Source organism: Euprymna scolopes, chromosome 5 (genome assembly GCF_053919585.1).
Source record: "Euprymna scolopes isolate OS-2025 chromosome 5, ASM5391958v1, whole genome shotgun sequence".
NCBI lineage: Eukaryota > Metazoa > Mollusca > Cephalopoda > Sepiida > Sepiolidae > Euprymna > Euprymna scolopes.
Window position 1 is genome coordinate 99203293 of NC_136486.1, and position 25525 is coordinate 99228817.

Genomic DNA, 25525 nt, shown 5'->3' on the forward strand with positions numbered 1-25525 from the left:
ATATGTGTGTTTGTTTAGCTGTCCCCGTGAATAATTTTTTGTGTGAAATAAAGGAAAAGCAAATATAGTTTTTGAATTTCTTTTTCATGAGTTTGATTACTCCTGTATTTACTGGAACGATGGAGAGCTTCCTAAGATTCCAGTTTCTTTTCGTTGTCTCACATAAGACCTTGATATTTCGTTATCTTTTCCCTCTCAGCTCTGTTTAAGCCAACGTCATCAGAGACACTGACTTTAACTAGGATTGCTACTTTCTCCCTCTTGCCCCACATCACTATGTCAGATCTAACAGCTTCTTTTTCTAGGTACGTAACTGCAAGAATTGCATAGTCATAGTAGATGGTGTATGACTCGTTTCCAGCTGTTTTTCTTTTGGTATATGTACCCAGGATTTGCTGCTGAACTGTGCATATTTGCATTTCACTTGAGTAAGTTCTCAGAAACCAAGGAACCCCTTTCCGTGGCTAACGCTTAATTTCTATATAAGAGTGTTCAATCAAGATTTTCTTCTACCTCTCAAACGTTTAGTTAGTAAAAATATGAAGGACGTTAATTCTTTTCTCAAATGAAGAGTTAACTATGTATATGGTATATCTTTTTTTTTTTTTTTTCTTTTTCTTAATGGATTCCAGGAAAAAAAATTCTTACAATGTTTTTGATATATTTGTTGGGGTGTGATTGTAAAAATTGGAAGGTTCTATTTATAAACAGGGGTGATAACAACTGACGAATCAGACTCTGCTACCAACCAATCAGAAACTGGAATCACTCCTCAAAATATGCTGGATCTCTTAAGAATTCTTGCACACAACTTTTCGTTTTCACATGAGAAGGAACTCTGCTTTTCGTCTCAAGATAAATGATGAGCATAGGCAGAAGCGCTTAAGAATTGTATGCCAATGTCTAAGTCGGGCCAACCTACGGCGAAAATGAGTTCGTCCAAAGGATATAAAAAAAAAACGATAACAGTCATCCGGGGAGTAACCTCCTGGGTTGCTCTGGTAACAAGTTGTGTTGTTGAGTCATTGCGTTTCATATTGTATTGAATCGTCGGAGGTGTTCGGGTTTGAATCGATGGAGTTGTTTGGGATTGTGGCGTGTCAAATAGATGGAGTTGTTTGGGATTGTGGCGTGTCAAATAGATGGAGTTGTTTGGGATTGTGGCGTGTCAAATAGATGGAGTTGTTTGGGATTGTATTGTATCGAATTGTCGGAAGTGTTCGTGTCTGAATCAACGTTGTTGTTCAGGGTCCTATCCTGTCAAATCAATGGAGGTGTTCGAGTTTAAATCGACATTGTTTTTCGGGATCATGTCGCGTAAAATCAACAAAGGTGTTCAGGTTTGAATTGATGGAGTTGTTCAAGATCATGTTGGGTCACATGGACGAAATTGTTCAGAACCCTACTGCCATGTGTGATACTTTTTTTTATTCTCTCTTCCCTCGTAAAATAACATCTTCAGCAGCAGTCTTCAGATTGGCTACCTACCGGAACCTCTATTCTTCATCTTTATCTTCAACCTTTTACCACTCACAGCTTCTCTGAATCGATACTGCCATTTTGTTGACTCTAAGTCTGTGACCTGTTCCACAAATCCCAAAACTTCATCATGAAAAGTTTCCAGAAAAAAAATACCCGAATAAACCCAGAACTCCATCCTCCAATGTAGACACCCACTACCATGTCTCCTTCTCCAATATCAGGGGTTTATGTTTCAACCTTCCAGAGGTTGAACTCCAATTACCGGAGACTAAACCGGACCTATTATTTCTAAGTGAAACTGGCATTAGACCGACCATTTCCGTAAATGAGTTTTTAATTAAAGTTTACTCTAACTCAACATTCAAATTTGACCCTCAAGGTCGCCATGGGCATGAAATATGTGCATACATTAAAGATGGCTTTCCATGTGGTAGGGACATCTCCAGAGAAGACCCTAATTTACTCAATATGTGCTTCCGGATTGCACTTGCTTACACCACTTCATTTATATCTGCCCTCTATCGCCTCCACAACAGCGGAGTTACTATCTTTAAGAGCATATCTGAGAAAATTACCAACTCCTGTTTGCTCATCCTTCGACTAACATTCACATCTGTGGAGACTTCAATGTCCACAATGTGGAATGGTTGAGCCACTCCAACAAGACAGATGATAAGGGGAGGTTCTGTCATGATTTCTCCATTGCTTATGACCTCACTCCAATTGTTCATGAACTCACCCGTATGCCCAACACTAATGGCCCGTATGCAAGTCTCCTAGACCTTTTTCTCACAACTTGCCCTGAGCTATGTTCATCTTCTGTCCCCCTCTCCACTGGGATCTTCCAACTACTCGTCAGTCAAGATAAAAACGAAATGTAATAAGTCCTCAGACGTACATCTCTATTGTACGGTATATCAATACACTAATACTGACTGGGATAGCTTCCGTACATTTATACCTGATCTACCTCTGTGTTCCATATTTAAAAAGGATGTATCCGCTATAGAATCAAACCTGACGGAATGGTTGATTGTAGGTGTAGACCGTTTCATACCCTCCAAAAAATTCCAGCAAAAACCTAATAGCTAGCCATGGTTCTCTCCAGAATGTGCTGCTGCCATTACGCACAGAAATAACTTTTTCCATTGCTTCCAACATAATAGACGTATTGAGACTAAAGCCGCCTTCAGGACTGCCAGCAACCACTGTAAAAGAGTAATAAAAAATGCGAGAGAGTTGTATGCTCAGTCCGTTAAATCCAAAGTAGCTGAGCAGTGGCTTGGTTCCCACCAGTTTTAGCAAATAGCAAACAGGATCCTGAAGAGAAGCGTGTGTTCTATCCCAACCATCATCAATGGACCTGAGGTAATCTCGTCAGCATCAGACAAGGCCAAACTCTTTGCCAAGATCTTTGCAGCTACTTCTACCCTATACAACCAAGGCCATCAAGAAAAATAAGATATGCTTTTCACACGGCTACCGAGACATCCAATAATATTAATAAAAGAAAAATAAGATATGCTTTTCACATGGCTATCGAGACATAATGTCTCAGCAGCCGTATGAAAAGCATATCTTATTTTTCTTTTATTAATATTATTGGAATTTCCCCCCTTTTCCTTTACATATTTGTGAATTATTCCATGGATTTCAGCTTTTTGGATTATTTTCGATCATCTTCCAATTACATGATTTCCTTAGATTTTACTTGTGCGAATGGAAATTCAATTAACTTTCTTGAAGTTATATTTTTGGATTTTATCGTCATTGGATTATTTACCTTTCACAAGACTATCCATTCACGTGTAATCACCTTTTTCTTCACCATATTCCCTCTGCTTCACTTTTTGTTATCAAGTAAGATCTTTGACTTACTTGCAGTTTCATCAAATACTTTTGTATGCAAAATCCGATCCCGCATTTTGCTAATTCCTACCCTCTGATGAGAAGGAAAGTATTTCTTTGAAACTCCGCGGATTAAGGACTATCCACTTATCAAGTGTTTCTTTTTCAGATTAAATGTTTTTAACTCTTTTTCAAAGTGTTTTTTAACATGTTTTACTAACTATTTGCTCTTATTATAAGCTCTATTTCCTATTTGGTTTTATCGAGCTTTTACATCTGGTTGAGATTACTTTATAAATATTAATTCTTTAATATTTATAATATACTTTAGTTTTACCATCTTGGATCATTTTGGTAAATTTAATTGTAATTTCTATTTTAATTTATATATATATATATATATATATATATATATATATATATATATATATATATATATATATATATATATACATTAGCAGAAAGACCCGATGTTGCCCGGATTGAATGATGATCAATGAATGTTTCACACTTTCATACTTTTATTGACATCAAAATCGGTGAAATCGCCCATTTTTTCAATCAAATCGATTGATTGCCTGCTCTAGTTGGGGACTCAACGTGGTGCACCAGTAGAAAGCTTTATATGCCGCCCATCAATGACTTACTCCATAATACATTGTAGTAAACATTGCACTGTAGAGAACATACTGTTCATTTTATAACCTTTTTTATATACGATATAATGGCTTGATTAAAAGTTTAAAATACAAAAGTCAAGTATCATGCTTCAATTGTGCTCTAAACATAAACATTTCGAACGCGCCCCTGTCATATCAAAGAACCTAGTGTTGATTTTATACGTAGGGATTTCGGCTTGTGTGGTAATAAAACTTCTCAAATGCACTTGTGATATTAAGCAGTGTGAGATGTTAACTTTGGTCTAAAAATCGCCTGTTCATCAGATTATTATGATTATCGATTATCGATACTTATTGAGGACATTCTGGTACAAAACGTATCTAAGAACACTCTCAGACACATAATATACATGTGTGTAAAATTTTATAAAAATCGACCCTGCCGATTTTGAGTCTATAGGGAACGAACTCTCAGACACAGAGATACAGAGACAAAGTTCCTTTTATATATATATATATATATATATATATATATATATATATATATATATATATATATATATATATATATATATATATATGATCGATATCTGCTTTAGTAAAACTTCCACTTTCTGGCATCGGAATAAATAACTTAAATAATCTATCAAACCAGCCCTTAATTGAGTGGAATGTTATTTTCATGATAATGTCATATTTTTTTTTCAGTACTGTTTTCTTCGCTATAGTACTTAGGAGAGATGACGAAGAGATCGATATTATTCGGTGTTCAAAATAATCTATCAATAAATTCTAGTTCGCATCTTTTTACTGCTTTTATTGATTTCATTTTTGTTACTTGCTATTTCCGAAGGTTTTGTTAGGTAGTTTGGCATTCGAGTTTGATCCAGGTGTGTTTGTTGGAATGTGATGTCCCGTGAAGTGGGCATCGAACGTTGTGTAAGGGGGTGACGATCTCTCTACCATCTTATACACCCTCTATGGTCTAGAGCATCTCTCATCTTCTTCTTCTTCTTCTTCTTCTTCTTCTTCTTCTTCTTCTTCTTCTTCTCCTCTCTCTCTCTCTCTCTCTCTCTCTCTCTCTCTCTCTCTCTCTCTCTCTCTCTCTCTCTCTCTCTCTACGTCAGTGCATGCGTATCTTTTTCACCCTTTTTCTTGGCTAGACGGACAGCATTTGAGGCTGCTGCGATGATGACAGAAGCAACAGCAGCAGCAGCAGCAGCAGCAGCCGTGATTGTTTTCCTGCAATTATTATTTAAGTTGATTCAGAAGAAGCAGCCCCTTGGACATAAAAACACATACAGATTTTACACAGACAGACAGAGCTGGTCGTTCCTTTGAACACGCAACAACATCATCATATATTAAAAAAGAAAGAAAAGAAATCAGTCAAGTTAAGAAGAAGAAGAAAACGATAAACAACACCAAATTAATCAGGGTCAGTACAAACTTTGCTTTCAGTCATATTTCAATTTTTCTACGTTTTATCTTTTCGATGGTTATTAGCTTTGATGATGATGATGAGGAGGATGAGGATGCTTGAGTCGCTGCAATCATCATCATCATCATCATCATCATCATCATCATCATCATCATCATCATCATCATCATCATTTTTATCTATGCTGTACTTATTCATGAGAATAAGTTACTAAAGTGACTAAGTTCGTATTGTTTGGATTATTCGGGCTGCTGTTCTCAACTTAGATGTTAATCTCACGACGTTTCGGTCGATGTAACCTCTAACCTTCTTCAGGTGTATATTGTCGAACTCGGGGATCTTTCTGTTGAACTCCGAAATCTGCAAGGAATTCCAAACGGAACAGGTAACATGATGGAATCAGAACAATCTATCCCCGCGGATTAGATAAAGAGTTTCGTTTGAAGTTTTGTGCAGAATCCAGAGTTCGATGGAAATATTTCCAAGTTCGACAGGATACACCTGAAGAAGGTTGGAGGTTACATCGGTCGAAACATTGTGCGAATAATGCTCAAGATGAGAATATTAGTCTGAATAATCCCAATAATCCAAATTATCAATCCTCATCTCAAAAAATTCTGGAACATAAGTTTATTTTTATCTGTCTTCTTCGAACTACTGTTCTCATCTTTAATGTTATTCCCATAACGTTTCGGCTGATGTAACCTCCGACCTTCTTCAAGTGCATCTTGTTGAACTCTTGTGAATCTGTATGGAATTTCGAATGGAATCCTTGATTTAATTCATGGGGGCGAGTGTGGCTTGTTCTCATCCCATCAGCCATGACTGGGTAGAAGTTTTAAATTTAAAGTTCGGCAAGAGGTTACACTGTCTAAACCGTTGTGATATAAACATCGAAGATACAAAAAGCTGTCCGAATAATCCAAAGAATACACAACGTGACTAAAATTTTTTTAAAAAGTTCTCAGGACCAATTTTTATTTCTGAAGAATCATTTTTCAATTGAGAGTTTTTCCTTCAACAAAACAATACTTTATCCATTTTATAAAGTAAAGTTTTAGAAAATTTTCAATCAATTTGTATCATTACTGAGCTATGTGATAGGAGGGAATTCCTATCTCACTCTTTATTCCATCCCTGAATAATGATATAAGAGTATTTTTTTTAATTAAAAACACACATGGGTACTTAATTTAATCTTAGATAAAAACTACACATTTTAAAGGACATTTTTTTTTATCTGATACCTCTGTGGACATCAAAATGCAAAGTTTGGGTCTGATAACAATGAAAATAAGTAGTTGAATGTTTATAAAATTTTAGAGTTTCTATACTTACGCATTAATATAGGGGATCTGTCATAAGTAACTATATAATTTTATTTCCATGTAATAAATGTAACCAACAAGAAATATGCAACTGCAATATAAAAACTAATAAATAAATGCTTTGCAGCATAAAATTTGAGATATAAACACACTATTTGACTTCTTAAAATAAAATGACACTACCCCAATTTTCCCATCCCAAAATTGAGAAACCATTCTGTCATATGCCTTGATTTACTGCTAATTGGGCCATAAGTTGATGCTCATTTTACATGAAATTAATATCAGAAAGTGATCCCCTACCTTAAAATATAAAATATTTTGTTTTGTAATAATTCCTTTTGTTTCAGGTATTTTTACATGTAATTGCAACAAATAAATAAATAAATAAAAAATACACTACACTGTATAAATCCTATTTGAATCACATAAATAAATAAAAAATAAACTACACTGTATAAATCCTATTTGAATCCTATTTGAATCACATAAATAAATAAAAAATAAACTACACTGTATAAATCCTATTTGAATCACATAAATAAATAAAAAATAAACTACACTGTATAAATCCTATTTGAATCCTATTTGAATCACATAAATAAATAAAAAATAAACTACACTGTATAAATCCTATTTGAATCACATAAATAAATAAAAAATAAACTACACTGTATAAATCCTATTTGAATCCTATTTGAATCACATAAATAAATAAAAAATAAACTACACTGTATAAATCCTATTTGAATCACATAAATAAATAAAAAATAAACTACACTGTATAAATCCTATTTGAATCCTATTTGAATCACATAAATAAATAAAAAATAAACTACACTGTATAAATCCTATTTGAATCACATAAATAAATAAAAAATAAACTACACTGTATAAATCCTATTTGAATACTATTTGAATCACGTAAATAATAAAAAAATAAACTGCACTGTATAAATCCTATTTGAATCACATAAATAAATAAAAAATAAACTACACTGTATAAATCCTATTTGAATCCTATTTGAATCACATAAATAAATTAAAAAAAAACTACAGTGTATAAATCCTATTTGAATCACATAAATAAATAAAAAAAATAAACTACACTGTATAAATCCTATTTGAATCCTATTTGAATCACATAAATAAATAAAAAAATAAACTACACTATATCAGCATATATACCCATCTCACAGACAATTTTGTCACGAAGGTCATTTATGAATATGAGGAATAATAGAGGTCCAAGGATAAACCCCTGAGGTGCTCCCGCATTTATATCATATTGTTTAGATGTACAACCATCGAGGACAACCAGGATTTTTCTCTTATCTAAGATTTATATATATATTTAAAGTTCAAAGCAAAGGAATATACCGAAAGATTTTCTTTATTCCATGGAGTTTGTACATTTATATATATTTAAAGTTCAAAGCAAAGGAATATACCGAAAGATTTTCCTTACTCCGTGGAGTTTCAGAAATGAGATTTTTATCTTCGGAGGGAATAATCAGCAAAATTAGAATAGTACAGAAAGTGAAAACTCTGAAAATCACAATGTTCGAAAAAGGTGATTTAAAATTGGAAAAGGATGTTGAAAATGAGACATACGAATCAAAAATATAGTCAAATGATTAACGAATTTGTTGATAAATATAAGTAAAAACATCTGTAATCGACGTGAACAAATCCATTCAGATCAAAATCCAAATTTAAATTATAAATTATAAATAGAAGCGCCTTGCCACAAAATTAAACTTTCATTAACAAGTAAAAAAAGAATTATAGTGTGTATACTGCATACTTTTAATATAAAATATTTATTTATTAAAAAAATAAGCCCAATTGCTTAAAAAGAATCAAAATATAATTTCATCAATTGACCTCTATTCTCAAATTGTTCATAACAGCATTTCAATATTGATATTAATTGCGTTTATCTCACTTGACTACATTGTTTTTTCTGGGGTTTGGTATGGCCGATTCGGCGTCGCCGTTTGGCTTAGCTGATTTGAAATGAATGGCTCTCGTCTTGGGGAGGCCTCAAGTTTTGACAAGCTTCTGGGCTTGACCTTTACTCCTGATCTTAAATGATCTCAAATCTGTTGCCAATACCGCTGGAAAAAAGGTGGGATCCTTCTATCGATCCAGTAGATATCTCACTGCTGATGCAATTCTCTATCTATATAAGAGCCAGGTACGTCCAAGGATGGAATACTGTTGCCACATCTGGGCAGGAGTTGCCAGAAAGGACTTGTCCTGTCTTGATAGAGTTCAAAATAGACTTTGTAACCTCGTAGGAGATGTCCTTTTCTCTTCCCTGCAACCTCTATCTCACAGAAGAGATGTTGCGAGCTTGTCTCTGATGTCTCGTTATTTTCATGGAAAGTGTTCGACTGAGCTTCAATCTATGGTCCCCCCTCGCCAAACTTTCACAAGAAACACTCGTTTAGCTGAAAACACTATCAATAGTTCCCCCCACTCTTTATTTGGGACTAAACTTAAACGTAGATTCTATGAACAAAGCTTCTTTCTTAGAACTGCACGCCTGTGGAATTGTCTTCCATTTTCCTGCTTTCCAGCTGACTACAATATGGTCGTCTTCAAGTCTAATGTAAACAAGTTCTTGATGAGCCGTTCCACTTGTTAACAAATTTACCGAATTTCTATTACTAACGATTACTATATTGTCCATTGTCTACTGTACACTCTTTAACCCTTATCCTCGCATGGCCTCTTGGCCTTTATAAGTGATGATGCCTATGTTAAAAAAAAAGAAAGTATATATATATATATATATATATAATGCTGCCTATCTTAGGTTGAGCATTTGGGAAGTGATATATAAATTGCCATTAGCAAATAAAGCGATGCTCTTTGTGTGAATAAATTGAGCTTAGGTACTTTGGATAATGTCAAAACATTGTTAATTCACTGCCCGCATAGCAGCAGCCATATAGTGTAGTGGTTAGAAGCTCCGACTGTCGTTTGGGTGATCAGATTTCGATCTTGGCTTGAGGTAGTTGCTTGTCTAGCCGCACTGATGAGCTGTGAAACAGCGAAACAGTACTGTATGTGGATGACTAAATATATATATATATATATATATATATATATATATATATGAGAGAGAGAGATTGTAAGTTGTGAAAATATGTTTATGGTAATTAAACTACACAGAGGCTTTCGGGGTTTCATCCCTGTAGGGGATCGCCTGGCTAGCTAGTTAGATAGATAGAAAGATAGATACAAATAAATATAGATTGTTGTTTATTTTGGAATGAAAGATTATTTATGTTAGTGCTATTATTTAAACGAAAATCAATTTGTTCAAGATATACTGTATAAAGAATCGAATCTAATTGCGTGGTTGATTTAGCTTTTTGACATATAAACTACGAGTGTGAGCAGAAATATATGTAACATTTTCATTTAGTTTTTTAAAGCTATTTGTTGAAAAAAATTCAAACCTAACTCCGCTCAAAAGAAACAAAATTGAATTTCACCTTTGATTTGTATTCAAAATTCTTATAACAGCATATCCAAACATTTCCAAAAGATAAGTTCGTATGAATCTGCATGGTAAGATATGTTATTGTCAATATTGTCTGGTATTTTTTACTTCCGCTTTCTGCTCTGCAGAGGGGACGACGGTAACAAGCAAGATATTGTTTTTTTCTTTCTGATTTTTTTGAGATGAGGATTGGTTATTCGTATTATTTGGATTCTTGAGTGTCATTTTCACAATGTTCAGGTATGTCTTTCTGTTTCTGTCAAACTCGGGAATTTAGAAGGAATTTCGAACAGAACACTTTATTTATTCCACGGCAAAGATCCGTGATGCAGTGGTTAGAGCACTTGGAAACATTTAATTGTAAAAGTGATATTTTCTTGAAGTTTGAAGGTTCAATTCTCAGCATGGGTGACCAAAAATACAACTGCAAATTACTTAGGACTTCTATCTAGTCATGGCTGATGCTACCCACGTGAAGTAAATAAATAAAGTTTTGTTTGAAATGCTGGGTAGATTTCCGAGCCCGACAAAACCATTCCCAAGTTTGACAAGATACATCTGGAGAAGGTCAGTGGTTTCATCAACCGAAACGTTGTGAAAATGACACTCAAGATGAGAACAGTAGTTCGAAGAATCCAAATAGTACGAATAAGGTATTGTCTCTTCTAATTAAAGATTATCTTTTTTTTAGATAAAGTTAAAATCACCCTTTTTCCCCATGTTAAGAATGGTTTCTTGTTCATTTAACCATGTCTAATTATTCAGCCAAATAAACAGCAAAAACAGTTTAAAAAAAGAGCATACAATCTTGGCTATAAACGTACGATTTTTTTATTGACTTGATTCTGTTGTTGGCTTGTACAGTTCTTTCTACAATCAGGTACTTCTCTATCGTTATTTCCTTAGAAGGTGCTCGACTGAGCTCCAATTACAAAAAAACCCCCCTTCAACCACCGATTACCATGGCTAATAGTAAACTAGCTGAGAGTTCATTTTTCAGGCTCTAACATTCACAGGAAACAACATTTCTCAGGATCTAACATTCACAGGAAACATGAACTGGAACAAACACATAAAAGACAATGCCAAGGCTTTCACAAAGAAGGTGGGCTCCCTCTACCATGCTAGAAACGTACTCACACCTGCCAGTATCCTATATCTCTACAAAGCCACTATTTGCCCATGCATGAAGTATTCTTGCCAATGCATGAACTACCCGTTTCTCTCTCTTGAATAGGGTCCAAAAAAAGGGTCTGTAATCTAATAGGTCTAAACTGTTAGCCAAGCTCCAACCCCTGTCTCATCACCACAATTTAGCATCGCTTTTCTTGTTACACAAGTACTTTAATGAAATATGCTCTGATAAACTCATAGCACTGGTGCCTCCTCAATTTAAATACCCACGACTAATGCAAAAAGTAGCAAAATCCCACCCTTTCACTGCAGATGTCCCAAATGTTGGGAAGCCTCTTACTCTAATAGTTTATTCCCTCGAACTTCTAGATTTTGGAATTCCTTCTCTGTTTTCTGCTTCCCTGGCTGTACTATCATGCAAAAAAAAAAAAAATAAATGTACTTAGATTTCACCTGTAAGTGTGGTCCTTAATACATAATAGCCCCTTTCGTCTCAATTGTAATGTTTCTCGTTTGGGGTGAATATGAATAAAAAAGAAAAGAAAAGCGTCTTTGGTTCTTCTTTGTAAGACATTCACAGCAAGAACTCGTCTTTTTACCACAATGGAAAAATACTTACCTTTTTCCCTTCATGTGCATAAAGTGTAAAGTGGATTTTTTTCATGGATAGATCATCTTTACAAGGACTGGAACACAATACTGCTGTACTGCTTCCTTGCTGATTACAACTTGGTCATCTTCAAATTCAATGTCATAATCGAACACATGTCAACGTTGCTACTTCCCTAGAGTTCCTCATCTTTTGACTGCTAATCATTCCTTCTTATTAACTGTTATCCTCGAGTGGTTCATAGCCTTAATAAGTTGTAGCTCAATAGTAAAACAAAACAATTTTAAAATGGAAATCGCTCCAGACAAGGCATAAAGTCACTTGATGTAAGGAGCTTACAAGAATGAAAGACGATTATTGCAAAGACAGAAGATGCCTATTGACCTTAGTATTAAAAAGATCAAGGTTATAGGTAGGAGGAAAACAGTCAGCAGGAAGAGTATTCCATAAGCTTGCGGTTCTATGAAAGAATATTTTGGAATAAAAAGTATCACCACTGCTAAGACAGGTATATCAGGTTTATACCTACTTGTGTTTGCTTAATTAAAATAATTTTCCTGTCTCAACTTTAATTTCACAAATGGTAGACAATCAACTATTTTTATCCTTGTAAGCAGTACATAAACACGGGCTAGATTTTCCAACTTGATTCAATTAGAAACACTATGTCACAACTTTTTCTCACATACACATTACTGTAATTTATATACACACATCATGCTATGTATTAAGTTTCTTCATATATATATACTAGCAAAAGTACCCGTCGTTGACGGGGTTCAAAAACAGCCTACAGAAAATGGACTCTGATTTTTGAAAGTATGATAGGTTATGAAAAGGAAGGGTTGTAAATTTGGGTTGAATCTGGGGGTATCAAAACCAAAGAAAAATGTGATGAAAGTAAAAATAAAATAGATAAACCCCATAATTTATTATACCATACATGTTCACACTGAAACACTTATCACAATATTTTGTGGATCTATATTAAAAAACCTTGTTAAACTTTGTGACATATTTCCATTCTATGGAGGTCAGGTGCGAACGAACACCCCATGATTTTATTATACCATATTTCTTCAAACTGAAACATAATTATCAAAGTATACTTACGCAGATAGATATGAAAAGTCTTTATTAAAGTTTGTGCCTATTTCCATTCTATGGAGGCCAGGCGCGAATGCAGACCCCACAATTTTATTATACCATTCCTATTTAAGTTAAAACATACTTATCAAAGTATTATTATATCCACTATATCAAAAACACTTGTAAACGTTTTTTTTTTTAATTTTAAAATTTTTTATTTCCATACTTTGTGAACGCACACCCCACAATTTTAATGAACCACCGTTCTTCTAGATCAAACATACCCATTCCTGTGTCTCGATACATCTTCTATCATTATATGTAATCAGTTTTTTTAAAATAGTCAACCATATAGGAGCCTATTCGTGACCACACACACACACACACACACACACACACACACACACACACACACACACACACACACACACACAGAGATTCAGCTTTATATATATATATATATATATATATATATATATTAATTTAAAGGTTATGAGGGGTTTTTGAAGCATGAAAAACGATGTTACGTTTTGTATTTAATATTTTTATTGTTATTTTTTATATTTCAAGCGGACAAAAAAGTATCAGAATTATATATATATATATATATATATATATATATATATATATATATATATATATATATATATATATATATTGTAAAGGGAGTTAGACTTAGAGTCTAAAGAGCAGAGTTTATTTTAATGTATTTAATGTATTAATACTATTAAAAGAAAACAGTGCTCGTTGTAATGTAGATATATGATAAGCTCGATAGCCATAGTTATTTTAATATTGAGTAAAACGATTTTTATTTCAAAATGATGAATATATATATATATATATATATATATATATATATATATATAAAATAAAATTAAAAATATTTTTGGATTTTACCGTCATTGGATACTTTACCTTTCACCAGATTATCCATTCACGTGAAATCACCTTTTTCTTTACTCTATTCCCTATGCTTCACTATTTTTTACCAAGTAAGATGTTTGACTTACTTGCAGCTTCATCAAATACTTTTGCATGCAAAATCCGATCCCGCATTTTGCTAATTCCTAACCTCTGATGAGAAGGAAAGTATTTCTTCGAAACTCCGTGGATTAAGGACTATCCATTTATTTAGTGTTTCCTTTTCAAATTAAATATGTTTTTAACTCTTTTTCAAAGTGTTTTTTTAACATGTTTTATTAACTATTTGCTCTTATATATATATATATATATATATATATATATATATACATATATATATATATATATATATATATATATATATATATATATATATATATATATATATGCGAATATTATTACCAAACAAGCGATTACTCAGTCCACGGAACTGGAAATAAGCAAGGAATAAATTTCCCACTCCGCAGATTAAATAATAGTTAGGTTAGTAATATTACTTGGGTATTTATGCATCTGTTATCGCACTGAAATAATAATGTCATTTTTTAGAAAGCCATTCTTAGCATGGGGAGGAGAATGTGTTTTGTGACTATTCTGTACTTCCACCTAACAATTTAAAAAACAAAAACAACATAAATCTTGAATTTAACTTGAAAATACTATTTAAAAAAAAAAAATAGCATGGTAACATAGATGCATAAGCACCATTACTTTCCTAAAAACAGCATCAGCATCACTAAAGAATAGAAAATGCTTAAAATGCATTTGGCATATTGTTGGGAAATAATTTTCGAACATTACAAACATATTGTACACAAATATAATCATGGCAAGAAACGTTTATGTAGGCAATAGTAACAATTACTGGAATAAGAAGCTGTCTTACAATGAGATATCAAAAACGGTGAATAGATGGATATTATTAGACCACCGAGTCAAACGAGCTGAAACAAAAGAAGCAGAGAAAAGATTAAACAATTCTGAACAACATATGCCATAACAGTAGTTATAGAAAAGACTGAGACTAGCAACTAACGGTAGTCTTTTTTTAATAACAGAACAGACACTGGAAGTTAAAAATATCAGATAATATTGACGGCGGGTTTGCCGTTTGGTTGCATGAATACTCTCAAACCCTGTGTTGAGTATAAGGAATTAAATTCGGTAATCACCGTTATGTCACTGGATGTAAACAGAAGTTAACAGTTTTAAATAAGCAGCACCTTTTCATAAATAAACAAATAAATAATACAAGTTAAGAGTTTTAAATAAGAATGATTTCATCCATTTAAAAAAAAGAGTTCTGTTTATTGTTTATTTACTAAAAGTTTTGCTTTTAAAATCAAAGAAATTATTTTTATTTAAAACTTTTAACTTGTTTATTTGTTTGTGAAAAAGTTCTGCTTATTTAAAACTGTTAACTTCCGTTTACAGTCAGTGACAGAACGGTAATTATCGAACTTAGTTCCTTATGATATAGGGTTCGAGAAGGGTTTGAGAAGGGTTCGAGAGTATTTGTACAACCAAAGGACAAACCTGCCATATTGGCTATAACAAATCGTGCCAAGTCTCATTTCGTCAGTCATGATGCATTAATTGATATTTACAAAAAGTAGTTTTTTCCATCATCGGCAACAAACAGGCAATCGTAAACTATTACAGATTGAGAGAATTTTGCACATTTTTTTTCAAGCATTTGGTATCATATCTCTTGCACAATTTTCTCCAGAAGAGGAGAATAGCGATCAGAAAAAGCAAATACAGAATCTTGAATCACTGAAGATGATCTAGTTACATTACTCAACTGACCAATTTTGATAACCCCTAGCCGATAGTTAACGTTTTCATTTATGTCTAAATGCTAGTAGTGGCTTTGGAATTGGTATTCTGTTGTCATATACAAGTCGATAGTGTGTCTGAAGTGTTGTGGATCGAGAAACACCTACCCAGAATCCTTCCACGCCTTGGAAATGGCTCAAGTTTGGCAAACCATTCTTAGTTATTGCGTCACGACGTTTCGGCCAACTATTTCTCTGGCCTTCGTCAGGTGGTAACTGTGGCAGGAGAGAAACTCTGAATCTTCTAACTGCATTCTCAGCAATTACTGCCATCCATAGTTGTTGTCGTCCCACCACATTTTGGTCAAGTAAGCCTCTGAATTGAAACTGCTATCTTCAGACAGTTCTCACCTGGAGCTGTAGAGATTCAACGTCTCTATCCACTGCGCCACGGGCCCCGAAGGCAATCAAGGTTGGATTTTTTGGTCTTATAAATCCACGTTTATTTATTCTCTGATCTTCCATGGTCGGGTCCGTACCGAATTGTATATATTATTTAATTGAAAATCATTATTTTACGCTTGTGTGAAAAGCAACCGCGTTCATTGTAAGTTTTGGGGTGTTTATATAGATGACTTCCTTTATTTTCAGCTTTTTTTTTTTTCATTTATTTTGTTATGCATGGATTTGGGACAAACATTTATCTTACCTTTGACGAGGGCAGTTTATGTTGTTTTTGGAGATGTTGGAAAATTGCACTGCAGTCGATTTTGTAGTCGGAGGTGATGAATCTATCATCAGAGGTATCTATGAGAAAATCGAGGAAGGGAATTTTTTTATCAACGTTTAGTTCGACAGTGAATTTGAGTATGGAATTATTTTGGAAAAAGTCCTTAAGTGTTTATATTTGTTTATTGCCATCAGTATAAGTATATAGTTTGCATATCGTACATAAATAGAGGGTTTACTAGTGCTGTTAAATTTTTTTTTTTGCATAGGAGTCACTACTTATCAAGACTCAGCAGCCACTCGAGGACAAGAGTTAAAGAGTGTACAGTAGTCAATCGGACAATACCGTAGTAATCGTTAGTAGTGGATTTTGGTAAATTACATTACTTAAGGGGAATGCTCCATCAAGAACTTGTTTATGCATGACTAAAATATTAAAAAATACATTTCAGTGCAACAGTACAATTGATATAAATTTAAGGAAACATTGTTTTTTCATTTAAAAATCTTCATTGGATTCATCTACAGGATTTAAAATAAAAAATATTACGTGCACTCTTTTTATTCATTGACATTTCTAAAAAACATTTCTGCATTTTGCAATAATCATCAAGAAATAATTACAGTACTTGGAAAGAAAAATATTTATTTTATATTTTATAAATTTGCATTGTGGAAAGGAAACAACCATATTGTAATCAGCTGGAAAGCAAGTAAACGGAAGAGAGTTCCAGAGGTGTGCAGCTCTAAGAAAGAAACTTTGTTCATGGAACCTACATTTAGGTTTAGGCACAGATAAAGAGTGGGGGAAATTATTGATAGTGTTTGCAGCTAGACGAGTGTTTCTCATAAAGATTTGGGGAGGGGGACCATAGATTGGAGCTCAGACGAGCACTTGCCATGAAAATAACGATAAAGCAGAGACAGGCTTGCAACGTCTCTTCTGTGAGAAAGAGGTTACAAGGAAGAGAAAAGAGCATCCTCTACTAGGCTACAAAGTCTATTTTGAACTCTGCCTAGGCAGGATAAGGTCTTTCTAGCAGCTCCTGCCCAGATGTGGCAACAGTACTCCATCTTTGGACATACCTGGCTCTTATATAGATAGCGGTGAGATATCTATTGGATCGATAAAAGGATCGCACCATTTTTTCCAGCGACCTTGGCAATAGATTTGATGTACGTGTTCCATTTCAAATCAGGAGTAAAGGTCAAGCCCAGAAGCTTGCCAAAGCATGGAGCCTGGTCAAGACGAGAGCCATTCATTTCAATTAATGCCAGATGGGGATCAGAGTGTTGATGATGTAAAGATTTTATTTTCCAGCTCTCTGTTGCCTTTAATAATGTTTGTTTAAATGAAAAAATGCCGCCTAAATGCACACAATAAATTAATTTGGATGATTTGGACTACTGTTTTCATCGATGTAATCTTCTATCTTCTTTAGGTGTATCTTAGGAATATTTCCATTGAACTGAATTTTTAATGGAACCCTTTATTTATACACAAGGATAGCATGCTCTCGTTCCATCAGCCATGGCTGAATAGAGATCCTAAGTAATTCGCAATTGTATTTGAATGTTGCCTGCACTGAGAATTGAACATTCGACCTCCAGAAGAATTTAACTTACAACTGAATTTTACCAAGTATTTTATCCACTACACCAATTTTTTATATAACATTTCAATCATCCAACAAAGAAAAGTTGTTATTACAAAAACAGATACTATAGGGTGGAACGATAAAAGTTTTGTTCTAAAGAAAACAACACTACAGCTTCATTTTAAAATTTTCATTGAAAAAATCAATTCCGGTAACTTGATTATGTAGTAGAGCTGACAACTATTCAATGTAGCCTCAATCACCACTTCGATACAGGTTCAGAACTGGGAGCATGCCTTTTCCACAAACGCCGGTGGGAGCTTGGCAGCAATCAAGCTGATTTTGGTGTTGTGGAAGGTCATTTTGGTGATGTTCTCGATGTATGACCAAACGAAGTAGTCCGGTGGATTCAGATGAGGGGAGGAGAAGGGCCAGTGAGAGAAGGGTATAAAGTCGTAACACTCTTTCTGAAACCGAGCCTGTGGTTCTTTGGACTTGTGAGTCAGCGTCGAGTCCTGCTGCCATACACAGGGTCTGCCAGCGACCACCCGATTGCAACAGACGATCACCACACTCTTCAGCACATCCAGGTACAGTTTGGTGTTGTCTTTCAAGCCGCCTTTAAAGATGTGAGGTGGCATGATGTGGCCGTCACTTGAAACCACACCAAAAATCATAACTGTGTCCGGAAACTTTGTTTTCATCACCCTGAACACATCCCTCCAATCCAGTGATGCATGTTTAGGGTGCTTGCAATGATCCTGTTGTCATAACTTGGATCAGTCGAGAGCATTAGATGTACAGTGGCACATCTCTGATCTCGCTTGTTGAACATTGTGTCACTGTCAGACATGATAGAAGGCTCTTATCGCTTTTGAGATTTGTACACAACTGGCCAACTAGTAGATGGTCTGCAATAATGTAACAAAAAAAAAAAGAAAACTGGTTTTCATCAAACGGAAATGTAATCATGTCGTCTTTTCTAGGACGACAATTTTATCGTTCCATCCTGCTTTAACTGTGCCTCATTGTTTCTTCAATTCGACTTCCAGAGGATATTTTCCTTGCAACTTTTTTTAACCCATTGCCTATAATATGTCGTTCATATTTGCTCGTATGGAAAATGATCCTCTTCTAAAACAGTAAATTGATGGAGGCCATTTGATCACCGAGTCAACTGAACTGGAATAAAAGAATCAGGGAATAAATCAAACAATTCTGAAGAACAAATGCCATAATAGCATACTTCCATAGGGTTCCTCATCTTTCGGCTGATAATCATTCCATCTCATTAAACCATATCCTGCAGTAGTTCATAGCCTTAATAAGTGGTGAATCAATTATAAAAACAAAACAATTTTTTAATGGAAATCACTCCAGACAAGGCCTGAAGCCATTTAATGTAAGGAGCTTACAAGGACGAAAGATGATTCTTGCAAAGACAGAAGATGCTTATTGACTGTAGTCTTGAAATAACCACAGTTATAGGTAGGAGGAAAACAGCCAGCAGGAAGAGAGTTCCACAAGCCTGCGGTTCTTGGAAAGAAGCTACTGGAATAAGAAGCTATGAGGTATTGTCTTTAAACGATTATAAATAATTCGACCTTCAGAGGAATTCTAATTCTTCAGAGGCAAGAAATTATTTGAAAATGGTAGAGTCGAGAGAGACCAGTAATCTCTTTTTTGTGATAAAGGATCTGTAGGCAGGTACTAAATTTATTAAATTAACACACACACACACACACACACACACACACACACACACACACACACACACACACACACACACATATATATATATGAAACAGGTGCTGTTAAGAATTTCGCATGTACAACTTATCTTTAACCACTGCCTTCAAATTTCTCGTTCCTATTTACTAGTATGGAAAATGGTCTCTCTTCTAAAGAACAGCCCTTCGCTTCAAAAATTGCCAATCTATTTACACAACTTGTTTACCTTTGGACCTGTCATCGATACCTGTTGGTTCAGAGTCTATTATATTAAAAGTGTAGATCGTTTTGAGTGCCGAAGCCGGATAGTATATGAGATAAGAAATATTTAATTTGGAGTTAATTATTGAGATAACATCTGGCGCTGATTAAACCTATCATCGGTGTCTTTCAAGTTACCCAATTTTTAATCCGTTGTGTCCATAAAATCGTCCAATACAGTTGGCCCCTACCTTCTCCCTACCCCCTTTGCCATCAATAAAGAATCGTTATTGATCGACGAGGAGTCTTCGAATTAATTAATTCACAACAAACAAGGTACGAAGCAATCGCTGCTCTTCTATTAGGGAATTAATCCGACAGGTAAACATTTCTGCTTTTTTTTGCTGGTTGATTGCTTGACGTCACTTGCAACTTGTGATTCGATTCAAGGAACTCGAACTGGTTAATTTTTTATTATGGGGGGGGGGTCACCACTTATCAAGGCTAAGAGCAACTCGAGGATAAGAGCTAAGGAGATGAAAAGAGTACTATGCAAAAGATGAGGAACACTATAGAAGTACTGACATTTATCAATGTTATGAATACAAGGACCTGTGGCACAGTGGTTAGATTACTTGAGAAACTTAGATTCTAATGTGATATTCTCCTGAAGGTTGAAGGTTCAATCCTCAGTGTGGGCGATTGAAGAATACAATTGCAAATTACTTAGAACCTCTATCCAGTCATGGCTGATGGAATGAGAGCATGCTACCTCTGTGAAGTAAATAAAGGGTTCCGTTCGAAATGCTGTGCAGATCCCTGAGTTCAACGGAAGCATTCCTGAGTTTGACAAGATACATCTGGAGAAGGTCGGAGGTTTCATCAACCGAAATGTTGTGAAAACGACACTCAAAATAAGAACCATAGTCTGAAGAATCCAAATAATCCAAATAACCAATACTCATCTCCAAAATTCAGGAACGTGATATGAACTGCGTTTGATTATTTTAGGATGGTCCATGAAACTCACACAATGAGACTGAAATTATTGTCAGCCAAAAGATGTGGAATGCAATGGTATGAACTGCGTTTGATTCGAAGATTACTAAGTAGTAATCATCAGGGAAGCAGTCCCGCAGTAATGTGTTCCATGTCCGTCTAAAAGGCTCGGTCCATGGAAATTCAACCTTAGGCTAGGCACAGGGACAGAAATAGAAAGTCATTTTCTGTTTAGGTAGCAATACACATTACTACTGTTAATGTTTTACAAGTTTTTTTGTTTTTTTTTACATAGGCATCACCACTTATCAAGGCCAAGAGACCACTCGAGGATAAGGGTTAAAGAGTGTACAGTAGAAATTGGATAATATAGTAATCATTAGTAAATGGAAATTCGGTAAATTTGTTAACAAGTGGAACGGCTAATCAAGAACTTGTTTACGTTAGACTTGAAGATAACTATATTGTAGTCAGTTGGAAAGCAGGAAAACGGAAGACAATTCCACAGGCATGCAGTTCTAAGAAAGAAGCTTTGTTCATGGAATCTACGTTTAGGTTTAGGCACAGATAAAGAGTGGGAGGAATTATTAATAGTGTTTTCAACTAAACGAGTGTTTCTTGTGAAAGTTTGGCGAGGGGGGACCATAGACTGAAGTTCAGTCGAACACTTTCCATGAAAATAACGATACATCAGAGACAAACTTGCAACATCTCTTCTGTGAGATAGAGGTTACAGGGAAGAGAAAAGGACATCTCTTACGAGGCTACAAAGTCTATTTTGAACTCTATCAAGGCAGGACAAGTCCTTTCTAGCAGCTCTTGCCCAGATGTGGGAACAGTATTCCATCCTTGGACGTACCTGGCTCTTATATAGATAGAGAATTACATCAGCAGTGAGATATCTACTGGATCGATAGAAGGATCCCACCATTTTTTCAGCGGCCTTGGCAACAGATTTGATGTATGTGTTCCTTTTAAGATCAGGAGTAAAAGTCAAGCCCAGAAGCTTGTCAAAACATGAGGCCTCCCCAAGACGAGAACCATTCATTTCAATTGATGCCAAATGTGGATGAGAACGTTGATGATGTAAAGAGAGAAGCTTGGTTTTAGATGCATTAAAAGTAACCAGCCACTCCTTTCCCCATTGTACCACGTGCTCAAGATCAGAGGAGAGAAAATCGGAGAACTTGGTCGTTTACTGTCTTAGATGTGCTACCATAGATGGTAGTGTCATAAGCATAAATGTTTACAAATGATGTAAGGATGTGATTTGGAAGATCATTAATGTAGATCAGGAAAAGAGTTGGGCCTAGGATGGACCCCTGAGGGACTCCAGCATTAATACTATGGGCTTCTGATTTTTGCCCCTCAACTACTACTCTTATGAACCTGTCAGAAAGAAATGATTTAATAATTGAGAAGACATTTCCAGCTATACCATAGCTAGAGATCTTGTGAAGTAAACCTTCATGCCATACCCTATCAAAGGCCTTAGATATGTCAAGAGCAATTGCCCTAGAAAGGTTGCCTCTGTCGAGAGATTCGCTAATCCTATGAGATATAACTGTAAGCACATCTGCTGTAGATCTAGCAGAATGGAAACCATATTGTGTGTCACTAAGAAGGTTATTTTTGCTGAGATGGTTGATTACTTCTGTATTTAATACAGATTCCAGCAACTTACTCATGACGCACAGGAGACTTATTGGCCTGTACTGAGAGGGGGATGAGCGATCACCTGAATTCTTAAATACAGGGCATACTGATGAGATTTTCCAGGTTGATGGGAAGCAATTCTCCTTAAGATAACGTTTAAACAGTTTTGTAAGTATGGGCGCTAGTTCTGGTTGAAGTTTTTTGAGTACTATAATTGGAATACCGTCAGGGCCAGTTGCTTTACTGGAATCAAGGTTTTTGATTAGCTTGACAACATCACGTACAGATATATGCATATCACATAGCGTGTTTTCTGATACAGGAGGAAATATTGGAGGTTGGCGGCCTTGGTTGCAAAGGGTAGAATTGGCTGCAAAGATCTTGGCAAGGAGTTTCGCTTTGTCTGATGCTGACGAGATTACCTCTGGTCCATTGATGATATTTGGGATAGCGCACATGCTTCTGTTCAGGATTCTGTTTGCTATTTGATAAAACTGGTGTGAACCAAGCCGCTGCTCAGCTACTTTTGACTTGACGTACTGAGCATACAACTCTCTTGCATTCTTTATTACTTTCTTACAATGATTGCTGGCAGTCCTGAAAGCGGCTTTAGTTTCCATACATCTATTACGTTGGAAGCAGTGGAAAAAGTGATTTCTGTGCGCAATCGCAACAGCACATTCTGGAGAGAACCATGGCTGGCTGTTAGGTTTTTGGTGGAACTTTTCGAGGGTATGAAACTATCTATACCTATAATTAACCATTCCGTCAGGTTTGATACTATAGCGGACCCATCCTTTTTAAACATGGAACGCAGAGGTAGAGCCGATATAAATGTACGGAAGCTATCCCAGTCAGCATTAGTGTATCGATATACTGTACGATGGAGAGGCATGTCTGGGGACTTATTACATTTCATTTTTATCTTAAAATGGTAGAACTAAATATTGGAGCACAGTCGAGCAGGTGACATGAAAATAATAGAGTAGAGAGAGACTAGTAATCCCTTTTTTGTGATAAAGGATCTGTAGGCAGGTATTAAATGAAATATATTAAAAAAATAATATATATATATATATATATATATATATATACATATGTATATATATAACTTAAGTTCCTTCGGCTATAATCTTATGAACTTATGAAGAATTCTTGATAAAATTATTTATCAAAATAAAAAATGTGCCATCAGCTCTAATAAAAAACGAAACCAAAACTTATGAAGAATTCTTGGTAAAATTATTTATTACAAGAAATGGAAGTCCATAACAATTAAACGACAGTCACTCAAATTTAAGCATAATACACAAAATAAAAACGCACACGCTATCCTATTAATATATAGATAAAAATATTGAAGCAATAATATTGTTTCAGTTTCATGCAGACAGATACCAAATTTCCATTGGTAATAGAAGTAATAATATTGTTTTAGCTTAAGATATATAAATTATAGTATAGCTTTGGCTTCAGAGTCAGAAGTAATAGTGTAGTTTTAGTTTCAGATAAACAGATACAAAATCTCCACTTAATAAATAGAAGTAATAACATAGTTTTGACTTTAGATATAGATGTAATAGTATAGTTTCGGCTTCAGACAGGCATATACCAAATCCCCACTATTAATATATGCACAATTCAGCATCTGACAACCAATTAATATTTTATTTCAGTTTAAAAGCTCATGAAAGCTTTTTCAGCTACCAATTTTTTAAAAAGTTTTTAATTAAAGTATTAGAATGCTTCATCAGGCCGAGAGCAGGTTCAAGGTGTTCCCTCCAATAATGTCAAATGAAAGTTGCTCGTAGTCAATACACGAAGGTTTCCAATGTGGTATGTCATTAACCTTTTATGACCTGGTTGAACTAATTCGTTCACTCATAAATAAATGAATATAACGGCATAAATAAAGTGAGAATTGATTCAAACACACCTTGTACGTATTAGTTCAGTATCTGGATAGATGCTAGATACCTCCAGATTGCAACTGTCCATTGTTATATTTAGTATTCCGCCATCTGAAATTAACAATGGACATTTTTTAATCATCTACATCATAATTCAGGTCGTAAAGGGTTAATAGTGCAATGCAGTTAAGAAAGTCCCGTTCATTTTTATATCAATCGGTTGCAATACATTTCTGTCGAGAAGATCAATGTATTTTGATTACTTGTGGTTCAGGGATTGTCACCAATCTCATTACTAATGAGGGTGCAAAAGGTCAACAAGTTATATCCCAGATTAAAGACTTGCCACTTGATGTTGATTTATAAAAAGGCTTAAGGAAAAAGACAATCACAGTAACATCACTTGTGTGTGTGTGTGTGTGTGTGTGAGAGAGAGAGAGAGAGAGAGAGAGAGAGAGAGAGAGAGAGAGAGAGAGGGGATGGATAGCTAGTCTCTATATATGTTACATTGAGTGCATCTGCCTCCAACTGCGGACAGTATTTCGAATACGTCTTTCGTCCTTGAAATTTCGTCATTTAAGAGACCTGGGAATCACTTGGTTTCACGACTTCCGTCTGGGGGTCCTCTTTAACCTTAAAAAGTGTCACTCAAACCTTTCCATTCGCAAAACGGCCCTCGTTATGTAGCATTAAGGTCGTACTCGTCCTCGATAGCGGAGAATACAACCTTGTAGTTCAGCCTGCGTCCAATCAAGAATGCAGCCTTATTTTCCGTTTTGTCAACGTCTTTGTTTACGGATGTCATTCATTTATTTACTCAGCATTTAACTGTTCATAAGAATAACAACGGTCAGAGCTCGGTTGCTAATTAAATGTATTTCATTAAAATAGTTGCCAGCTGCCTATGCAGAGGTAAGTGAAATGCAGGGA

General features: G+C 35.0%; 1 protein-coding gene across 1 annotated transcript in view; it reads left to right on the top strand.

Annotated features, from left to right (window-relative positions):
* Positions 1-5218: 5218 nt before the first annotated feature.
* LOC145276938 (uncharacterized) overlaps positions 5219-25525 on the top strand; it is a 480759-nt gene continuing 460452 nt past the window's right edge. The window contains exon 1 of the mRNA XM_080128427.1: positions 5219-5388. The gene's annotated coding sequence lies outside the window, so the exon portion shown is untranslated. The remainder of the gene's footprint in view (positions 5389-25525) is intronic.